A 10512-nucleotide genomic window follows, 5' to 3' on the forward strand; every position below is an offset into this window, starting at 1 on the left:
GCCTCGCTTCCCAAACGTTCACCAGCCTCCTTCCCTGGCTCAGGCTCTGACTTGGCAGTGGTCGGGCCAGCGCACCGGCTGCGTGCATGGAGGCCTCCTGCCTCTGGCCCTCCCGGGGTCTCGATCCCCACTTTTGGGGGCGCTTCCCCTGCCTCCCCTCACCCCGCGCCCATTCCAGGGCAGGCCTCTGAACCAGCGCTTCCTGCGTGGTCTGGCGTGAAGGGAGCTGTGGAGGGAGGTCCGGCAGCAGCTGCTAGCCTTCCCCCCCATTTCTGGTTGGCCTGGGGCTGCAGCTGGCGGGCTGGCCCCGGGAAGGGGGCTCCTGAGACGCCTCCTTAGACATGTAATTGGGGTTGCACGGCTTGGTAATTAGGAGACGCAGCACACTGTTCTCTAAATGACTATAATTAAAGCTACTTTCTGCAGCCAAACCACGAGTTTCAGGCATCACCTGGGGGAACTGTGTGGAGGGGGGAAGGGAAGAGAGGCAAAGACTTGGCTGCAGAGGGTGTCCTGCGGGCCGGCCCCTCTTTCCCACCCCTCTGCAGGCCCCTCCACAGACTCCTGGGGGCTCTAGTCAGCCAACAGGCCTGGAGACCATCTGGTTCAAGGCCCTGGTCTGACAGAAGGAAGATGCCTGGAGAAGGAAGGACACTTGTCCCAAGCGACAGAGGTGTCAACAGCAGAACCTGCACAGAAGCCCAGCCTTCCCCTCAGCAAGACTAGCCTCCTGCATTGGTTTCTAGTGCATACCAAGCACTTTCTCCTCTCCTGGTCTTTGGCCAGCACTCCCTTCAGCCTGGCACACTCCCCACCCCTCTCTGGGATCCTCTTACTCTTCCCTCAGATTTCTGTGTGACAACACCTCCTCCAGGCAGCCTTCCTTGAACCCCTGGGTAGGGTCAGTGCCTCCTCAGGTTCTCCACGGCCCCACTCTGGCCCCGGCTGATGACCCACGCTGGGTGGGCCCGTCTTCCTTACTTAGCCAGTATGATCTCGGGGTCAGGGACCACATCTGATTCCTAGTGGGGCACTGGGGCTGGCTGGCAGCGGCTTTTGAGAGCTGGTGGTTGAATTTTTAGGAATTTTCTGAAGTGGATGTTAAACTCAGCCATCGTTAATAATTAAATTTTACAAACTTACAATTAAACACATTTTTAAAAAAGATTTTATTTATTTATTTGACAGAGAGAGACACAGCAAGAGAGGGAACACAAGCAGGGGGAGTGGGAGAGGGAGAAGCAGGCTTCCCGCCGAACAGGAATCCCAATGCGGGGCTCGATCCCAGGACCCTGGGATCATGACCTGAGCCGAAGGCAGACGCTTAATGACTGAGCCCCCCAGGCGCCCTCTAAACACATTTTCTTAAAAAGGGAAATACACACTAAAAACGTATGACTTCCCAATTATTTTACTGTTATCTAAACTAAGCTTATTTACGGCTACTGTGTCCGGGGGTGGACACACACTATGTAAAGGTGGGGACCAACTCGGCAATCATCGACATCACACCGGCGCCTTGCTCCCCGCCACGGGAGGAATGCGGACGCCGCAGACGTAAGCAGGGCCCCTCACCCCAGCCCAGGGAGCTGGGTGTAAAACATCTTGCAGCACACCACCGAGCTCACCTCTGACCTGCTGGCCCTTCCAGCAGGGCGAGGGGCACAGCAGCGCTTCATGAAGGCCACCAAACAAGGAGAGAAAGAACGCAGGGTTTGCCTTGGGAAGCAGGATTACTGACCTGCAACACCTGCCACCAGGTGCTGGCTCTACCCCTGCCCCATTTTCGTCCTGGGGCTTTCATGGGGGCATGGGGAAGGCCCACGGCTGGGGCCTGTGTCTGTGGGTGCTGGGGTGGAGGGGAGCCAGCTCTCCCAGGCCAGGGCTGAGGGGCCCCGGAGAGGCGGTAGGTGTGGGCGGCCTTGGCAGGGCACACAGAGAACGGGGCCCAGGGGAGATCCTGCTGCTTCCTCTTCCAAACGGTCCCGGGCAGCGTGCCACCCTCTTGCGCCCCTCCCAGCCTGGCCACCACAGTGGGGTGGGGGTGGGGGGGCAGGTAGAAAGGCCATGCAGCTGGGCTGGCTTCAGAGAAGGTGCCTGAAGAGCTCCTCTCCCTTAGAACTTGGGGTAAGAATTGGCCTTTTCAGGTTCTTTCTTTCTTTCTTTCTTTTTTTAAAGATTTTATTTATTTGGGAGAGAGAATGAGATAGCGAGAGAGAGAGCATGAGAGGGGGAGGGTCAGAGGGAGAAGCAGACTCCCCGCTGAGCAGGGAGCCCGATGCGGGACTCGATCGCGGGACTCCAGGATCATGACCTGAGCCAAAGGCAGTCGCTTAACCAACTGAGCCACCCAGGCGCCCTTTCAGGTTCTTTCTTAAAAGTGGCATCCCCGCCCACCCTGTGGGTAGCAGGCCCTTTAGAATCCCAGAAGGTAAGGGATGAGGAAGAAGATGGAGGCTGAGCGCTTCCTGCCCATTGCCTCATTTAACCGTACCGCAGGCAGGCCCGCTCTGCCCTCACGGGACAGGAGGGGACTCAGATGATTGCAGTTCACCTAGCCCAGGGGCTTCCTGCAGCTCTTCTACAATGTTTCTCTTCTTTTCTGAGAGAGAATGTGTGCGTGCCTGCATGTGTGTGTGTGCGTGCGCACGCGCGTGCAAGGCAGGGGAGGAGCAGAGGGAGAGGGAGAGAATCTTAAGCAGGCTCCACACTCAGTGTGGAGCCCGATCTCACCACCCTGAGATCATGACCTGAGCCGAAATCAAGAGTCAGACGCCTAACCAACTGAGCCCCCCAGGCGCCCCTCTTCTGCAATATTTCTGAAGCCCCAGGGCACATTTGGCAATGTCTGGAGACATTATTTTACTGTCACAACCGGGAGCGGGGGCGCTACTGGCATCTAGTGGGGAGAGGTCATGGATGTTTTAAACATCCTACAGTGCCCACGACGGGCCCCCACAAGAAAGAATGATCCAGGCTAAAACATCAACAATGCCACGGCTGAGAAACCCTGATCTAGAAAGATGTACTTGGACATACCCACACAATGTCTGTCCCCAGTTAAGAACCCCTGGCCTCCCACCTGGTAGTTCATGGAAGAGGAGCGAACAGAAGGCAGGGTGGATAAACGGCTTGTTTCAGGGTACCCAGCGAGATCCCCTGGCAACCAGTGCGGGGAGCTCAGCACTTGCACACAGCAGCAGCTCAGCAGGGATGAAAACCAAGAGAGGCCCGGGTTCTGGGCTAAAACGCCTCTCAAGGTTGTCCTGGACAAGATCCTCATCAATGTCTTCTTGAGGTTTGTTGGACCCCAGCCTCTCTGACCAGCCCCTTCTTGACTGCAGTGAGGAGGCCTGATCCAGGCCCATGGTGGGGGTAGGCGGGGTGGGGGCTGCTTAAGGGACAAGGGAGACGGTGGGTTGAAGCCAACTTCACACGTCTAAGCCTGAGAGGCCATGGTGGTTGGAAAGGTATACCATGGTGGTGGGCACTGGAGGGCGGGGTCCAGGTGCTGGTGATGGTGTGGACTGGTGCCACTTCCCCATGGCTATATCCCTGGCGAGGCAGGTTGGGTATCTGTGGTGGGAAGCTCAGATGTTCTGACCTTACTTGACAGAGGACTTGGTATTGTTTCTATTAGGCTACTCATGCCCTCTAGAGTGGGTGTGAACTAAGAATCCAGGGCTCTTCTCTCTAGCATCTCCAGCTCTCTGCCGCCCTCTAGTGGACGCTGGCTGCATTGTCCTGAGCGGACACTTGGTGTGTCCACAGAGGTAATTTCTTCCTTCAGATTTCAAAGGAAATTTGCCACGTAAGGAAACCTTATGGTTGATTCCTGGATAGAGTCAGACAACTAATTTCTTCCCCTTCCTCCCAAATAGAAGTCACTTTTGGGTTGGTATTTCCATGTTGGTTTGATGGAGCTGCAGCACCCTGTTGTAGTGGAAAAGCTACAGGGGGGCAATTTTTCTTCTTGATAGCGATGTTGATCATTTTCAGTTTTTACAGGTGTGATTACCTTTAACCCCAACACATTTCTGCAGACTTACTCATTCCACTGTTGAAGCCAAACATTATCACCCACACCCCAGCGTGGGGATTTTTTCCCCACGTGTCCGTTTTCTCAAGTTGTTTCTTCTTCGTGCAACAGTCTGCGTGGAACCTGGGGTACAGCAGAGACCGTGTCTGTTTTGCTCGCAGCTCTATCTCTGGTGCCCATTACGGGGTCTGGCACACGTACCTGTCTGTGGAATGAGGAATGCACTCATGACAACATGTGGCCTTGTGGCTCCCTGCCCCTCCTTCCTCCTATTGAAAAGGCCACCACAGAAGGGTGGGGGATCTACTGAGGCATTACAGGGGGCGGGCGGGCTCTGTGCTGAGCGCTAATGGACTCTGGGAGGAGACTTATTTAAAGGGAAAGATGAAGGCAAAGGGAAGGCATAGCTGTTGGTGAGAGGGGGCGCGGGGGTTGGAAAAGATCTGGACACCTACCTGGTTTGGCCGGAGGGAGGTCAGTTAGACCACGTGGAGGGGCAGCAAGAGTCCTGGATTCAGGCTGTCCCCGAGGCTCCCCAGGGGGGAGCCTGGAACTTGGTCTCCCGCCGCACACCTGTGCCTGGGGACAACATGGCCGACGCTTACCCCAGACGCCGCATCAGCTCTGTGGCTCACGCTCCGGCCGGAAAAGGAGCGCGCCACACCTGCGCCAGGTCTGCGCACCTTCCCCACGTATTCTCTATTCAGGTTTTTACGGCTCTCAGCTCCGCCCTTGGCCCCGCCCCTCACCCCCCAGCCAATCCGAGAGCCCCAGCAACCCCACGTCCAATGCGGAGCCTCCCGGCCCGAGCCCTGCCCCACCGCCTCCACCTGCAGCCGCGGCGAGTAGACGCGCTCCGCTGCTGGGTCACCTGCACTTGTCCGCGGAGTCCTGGGCCTCCGCTCTGCTCTTGCGGGTGCTGGAAGGGACAGCGGCCCGGGTGCCTGTCCCGGGGCCAAGCGTGTACCTGGCCAGGGCCCGCTCCCGGGATCGCCCTATCCGGAGGCGGCACCTTCTTCACGTGCGCGCCCCCCGCCCCCCGTCCCCCGCCACAGTCCTCTCTGAGACCGTTTAACCTTTACGGCTAAGGCAGACTTTGTAGGTCCAGTAAGTCCACTCTGAGCTGGGTCCGGCTGTCCCGCCCCCTCCCTGGCCCCGTCGTAGGGCCGAGACTTAGCCCCTTTCTCCCTTAGTCCTCTGCCTCCCGAGCCCACCATCGTCTTAAATCCGCGCGGCCGATTGCCGTCGCTGTGGGCTTTGGCTCCACCTAGTGGCGCAATGTTTAACGTCCGAGGCCCAGACAGGCTGGGGCGAAAGCGGCGGCAGGTATGCGGGCGGATACGTGGAGACACCCCAGTAACCTTGGAGTGAGCCCAAAGTGGCCTTTCTCTGCCTCGGCCCAGCCCCTCCCTCTGGTTCCGAGGGGAGGCTGGGGTGCTGGGGAGGTTCTTGCAAGCACAGATGCCCGTTCAGACCCCTCTGCCTCCAGAAGGCTTTGGTGACTTAACTCTCAGAGGAGTTGGTGCCCCTGAACTCCCATCCCTGGCTGCCCTTGACACCAGCTATTGCCGCTGCTGTCCCAGGGTTCCCACAATCCCAAGAGATGCTTCCCTTCCCCTGAGTCCTGGCATCCAGCCCCCTTCCCGCTTTACTCCCTGCCCTCATTCGGGCTTCTTCTCAGCCATTTGCTCTCCCCACCCCCTTGCTCGCCCTCCCTTCCTCCCTCTCTGCCCCATCATCACCACCCTCTGTGTGTCCAACTGTGAGTCTGTCTGTGTCGCTGTGTCAGCCTTTCCCGCCCTCCTGGTGGGGCACTGCCCTGGTGCCACAGGAAGCCTCTCCCAGCCCTCCAGCCGCTGTGTCCACCTGCCTCTGTTGTCCCCACGTAGGTTTGCACAACAGCTGTGAAAATCAGGGGGAGTGGTCCCTTCTGGGGACCTTCAGAGTCCCCTCCTCAGGAGGGAAGACGTGTCTGTGCCAACCTCTGAGGCCGGCTTGTCTCAGACTCTGTGCCCTCAGCAGCTCCTGCCACGGGTTGCAGTAAAGGTGTCCTTTCTTACATGATGGGACATGACAGGACATCGCTTCCCTCCCTGCTCTTAACTGGCCCCATTGTCTTCCCCATCTGCAGCCGGGCTCTGCCTCCCCAGTCCGGCCAAGAGGATGTTTGTCCTTAGGCGCGCGCGCGCGCGCGCGCGCGCGCGCGCGCGTGTGTGTGTGTGTGTGTGTGTGTGTGTGAAGGTGTGTGTGTGTGAAGGTGTGTATGCTTTGGGTGGAAGATAGGGAAGACCTACGGGTCCAGGTTACTTGTGTGTTACCCATGAGAGGAACCCATGGCCCGAGCCCCCAAAGGGGACCATGTGAATATTTGACAGCTGAAACCAAATGATTGGCTCTAAAATAAGAACACTGCGAAATTGAAATCAATAAATTCTTAATCAAATGTCCGACTGTAACATTATATCAACCTCATTAATTTTAAATTTAGGATTCATAAAATTTTCATTACATTTGAAGGAACGTGTGGGCTGGGTTTTACAAGAATTCCCAATTGTGATTTAAATCAGTTACTCCTAGCCAAATGGTTTCAAGAGCAAAATTATAAATATCCTTTCAAAAATTTTACAGCAGATTTTTAATATTTTAATATATTTGCACTGATATGGGGTGAAGCTGTCAAAAATAAAGATGCCAGGGCTTACAGAGGTCCTAAAAACAGCTCTTTGTGTTAGGGTGAGGCAGGAGGCAGGAAATCAGTGAGGATGAGGGGGTGGGGTTGGTGATGGGGCATAGGAAAGTCTCAGGGGACAGGGTGGGGACAGGGATGGTGAAGGGGAGGGGGAAGAATAGTGTCCTTTTGCTTCTTCAGGGAGTGCTACTCAACCCCTCAAGTTGGGGTGTAGAGGCTCCTCTGGATGAACAGGGGTCTGGGGTCTTATTGGAGCAGGGAGGGGCCACAGGGTTGCTGAGTGAAGGCGGGTTCAGGCTTGCTCTCCCCCATGGGAAGTCCATATAGGGGCTTGGCCCAAGGGGAGCAAATTCTTATAGGAGGGCTGTGATGGGAGGCATCTGGGGCCAGCCCTCAGAGGTGCCTTTTGCAGGGACCCCCAAACTGGGAACGCTCCTTTGCTAAGGGCTCTGGGCCCTTGGCTTCCAGGTCCCATCTTCTCCCCTCCCCCACCCGACTTTACTTCCATCCCAAAAGTTCTGTCAACTCAGTCTCATATTTTCCTTCATTTCACTCTCTCTGGCTAGAAGGAATAGACCAGGGTCCATTAAAAGTTCCCCAACTGGGATCCCCTTTCCTCCAGGACACAAGCACTCAGGCTTTATAAACCCCGGTTATGTGATAGCCAGCCTGGGTGGGGAGGACAGATGTCATTTCTTCCTGGGAAGGTGTCACCACTGGCAAATGGCCACATGACTTCCTGGCAGTCTGCCCCAGTCTGGAGTTGGGCATGTGAAAAGAAACAAGGAAAGAATCAGAATTTTCCTGTATGGTGTTTATATCCTAAACTAATAAGGGGGTGGCGGGGGGTGGGCGTTAAATGCGGGGAAGTTAGCTAGGCTACTCTGAGAACCCACACATTTTCTGAGTGCCTCATTTTCTTCATCCTTGCAACAATCCTGAAAAGCAGGTGTGATGCCCTATTTTAAAGTCTCTGGTCTGCCCAGTATTCTCTGCCTTTGGATACTGTCTTTCCCCCATCCTGTGTGGTTCCCCAGAGGCTGCTGGCCCCTGGCTGCAGGGCTGGGTACCTGTCAACTCTGTACTGGACTGAAGGCTGGCCGGTCAGAGTTCCTCTGTGAGATCTGTGGATGTTGGAAGGTGGGGTGGAGGGACACTCCCTCCACCCTGAAAGGTTGAGCTTCATGGGGCCATGGAGTCTGGAGTGGCCTGGCTTCTTCTTTTTTTTTTTTTTTAAATTTTTTGTTATGTTAATCACCATACATTACATCATTAGTTTTAGATGTAGTGTTCCATGATTCATTGTTTGTGCATAACACCCAGTGCTCCATGCAGAACGTGCCCTCCTCAATACCCATCACCAGGCTAACCCATCCTCCCACCCCCCTCCCCTCTAGAACCCTCAGTTTGTTTTTCAGAGTCCATCGTCTCTCATGGTCCGTCTCCCCCTCTGGTTTCCCCCCCTTCATTCTTCCCCTCCTGCTATCTTCTTCTTCTTCTTTTTTTTTTTTTCTTAACATATATTGCATTATTTGTTTCAGAGGTACAGATTTGAGATTCAACAGTCTTGCACAATTCACGGCGCTTACCAGAGCACATACCCTCTCCAGTGTCTATCACCCAGCCACCCCATCCCTCCCACCCCAACCCCCACTCCAGCAACCCTCAGTTTGTTTCCTGAGATTAAGAATTCCTCATATCAGTGAGGTCAAATGATACATGTCTTTCTCTGTTTGACTTATTTCGCTCAACATAATACCCTCCAGTTCCATCCACGTCGTTGCAAATGGCAAGATCTCATTCCTTTTGATGGCTGCATAATATTCCATAGTATATATATACCACATCTTCTTTATCCATTCATCTGTCGATGGACATCTTGGCTCTTTCCACAGTTTGGCTATTGTGGACATTGCTGCTATAAACATCAGGGTGCACATACCCCTTCGGATCCCTACATTTGTATATTTGGGGTAAATACCCAGTAGTGCAATTGCTGGATCGTATGGTAGCTCTATTTTCAACTTTTTGAGGAACCTCCATACTGTTTTTCAGAGTGGCTGCACCAGCTTGCATTCCCACCAACAGTGTAGGAGGGTTCCCCTTTTTCCACATCCCCGCCAACACCTGTCATTTCCTGACTTGTTAATTTTAGCCATTCTGACTGGTGTGAGGTGGTATCTCATTGAGGTTTTGATTTGGATTTCCCTGATGCCAAGTGATGTTGAGCACTTTTTCATGTGTCTGTTGGTGGAGTGGCCTGGCTTCTTTCTTGCCATGTGCAGAGGACTGCGGGAACGTGCAGCCTATGAGCAAGAAAGGAGAAGCAAGAGACAGGGAGAGTGACAGAGTGTGCAAGCCTTGGAACAGTATTCAATCGCCAGCTTTTAGCCTGACTTTTCAAATTTATGTCAATGAATTTTTATTTATTTATGTATTTATTTTTGTTTCAGCCGATTTGAGCTGGGTTTTTGTCCTTTGCCCCTGCAAGAGTTCTGGCTGATATTATTCTACAACACAAAGCTCTTCCCTCCTGGAAAGGAAGGGGCAACTGGGATAGTTGTAGTTCTTGATGGAAAGCAACAGAAACCCAGCTGGAGTTAGGTGATGCAGACTGGGGGTTTACCAGAAGGACGGAGATGCAGCTGGGCCTCTGGGGGCTCTGGGAACAGGAGCAAAGTCCCGGCTGTGACTCGTGCTTTGTGGTGCTCTTCTCTGAGTTGCTCTGGCTCTGGCTTCCTTCTCTCTATTGGCTTTTTCCCTCTGGGTGGACAGAACATGGCCTTACATCTCAGCGTTTGGTCACCACAGAAGGACGGATGATGTCTCCTCACATGAATTTCAGAAGGTTCTGGAAGGGACCATGAATGGTCCAGTCTGGGTCAACTGATACTCAGGTAGAACTGTCATCTGTGGCCAGAGGGGAGGGTTACTTGCGACCCACCTCTGTGTTTTGAGGGTCTTTCCCAGAGAGGAGGGGCTTATCATGGGACAGAGAAATCCCTTACAGAGTGTCTACCACAGGAATGAAAGTACTGTGTCAGGCACTGTACTAGGGGCTTTCTGGGGTCCCAGGTACATTCCTGCCCCCTGAAAATTTTGTAGGGATTGAACAATAGAGCCAGATGTCAGACAGGGTCAGATTCTCAGCTTCATTCTTGGCGAAACCAGATGGAAGGACTAGGCTCCCTTGCCATTCTTTTCTGACTTAGCCTAACTTACTGCAGCTAAGACTGCTGGCTGGCCATGTTGCCAGCAAAGTGAAAACTGCCTTTCCCAGTCTCCCCATAGCTAGGTGCACGCACGTAGTCGGGTTCTGCCAATGAGACGTAACTGGGCCTGTGTGACACCTTGAGGAAGGCCCCTTCAGTGGAGCTCCTCAGCAGGGAGGGCCCTTTTTGTGTTCTTTAGCTCTTCTTTCTTCTTGCCAGCGGCACGGTTAGAGTTCCAGCAGCATCTCGGGCTGGGATGCGGCCAAGGAGATGCAAGCCAGGTACTGACATGCGTGGAGCAGGAAGACAGAGCTTGGGTTTCAATAGGGCTGATACACTAGCTCCAGACTGTCCAGCTCTGAGCTCCCTTTCAGTTGGAGAGAATAGGCTCCTATCCTGGGTAGCCTGTACTTTGGATTTGCTGTTTATCCATCTGAATCTGATCCCAGTCAATCTAATCACTATCTGGGTCACAGGCAACATTCTAGATGGATCTAAGCGTCTACTAGCTCCACTCTGAGAACTACAGGGTAGTTACGGAATGCAGGAGGCAAGAGGAGGAGGAGGGACAT

General features: G+C 54.1%; 1 long non-coding RNA gene across 1 annotated transcript; it reads right to left on the reverse strand.

Moving 5' to 3' along the window:
* Window positions 1-1145: 1145 nt before the first annotated feature.
* LOC144382872 (uncharacterized) lies at window positions 1146-4746 on the reverse strand. The gene is made up of 2 exons (XR_013450400.1): window positions 4495-4746; window positions 1146-4244 (listed from the first exon to the last, which is right to left on the reverse strand). It is a non-coding gene; the product is annotated as an uncharacterized LOC144382872 (long non-coding RNA).
* Window positions 4747-10512: the final 5766 nt, after the last annotated feature.

Source organism: Halichoerus grypus, chromosome 8 (genome assembly GCF_964656455.1).
Source record: "Halichoerus grypus chromosome 8, mHalGry1.hap1.1, whole genome shotgun sequence".
NCBI classification, from domain to species: domain Eukaryota; kingdom Metazoa; phylum Chordata; class Mammalia; order Carnivora; family Phocidae; genus Halichoerus; species Halichoerus grypus.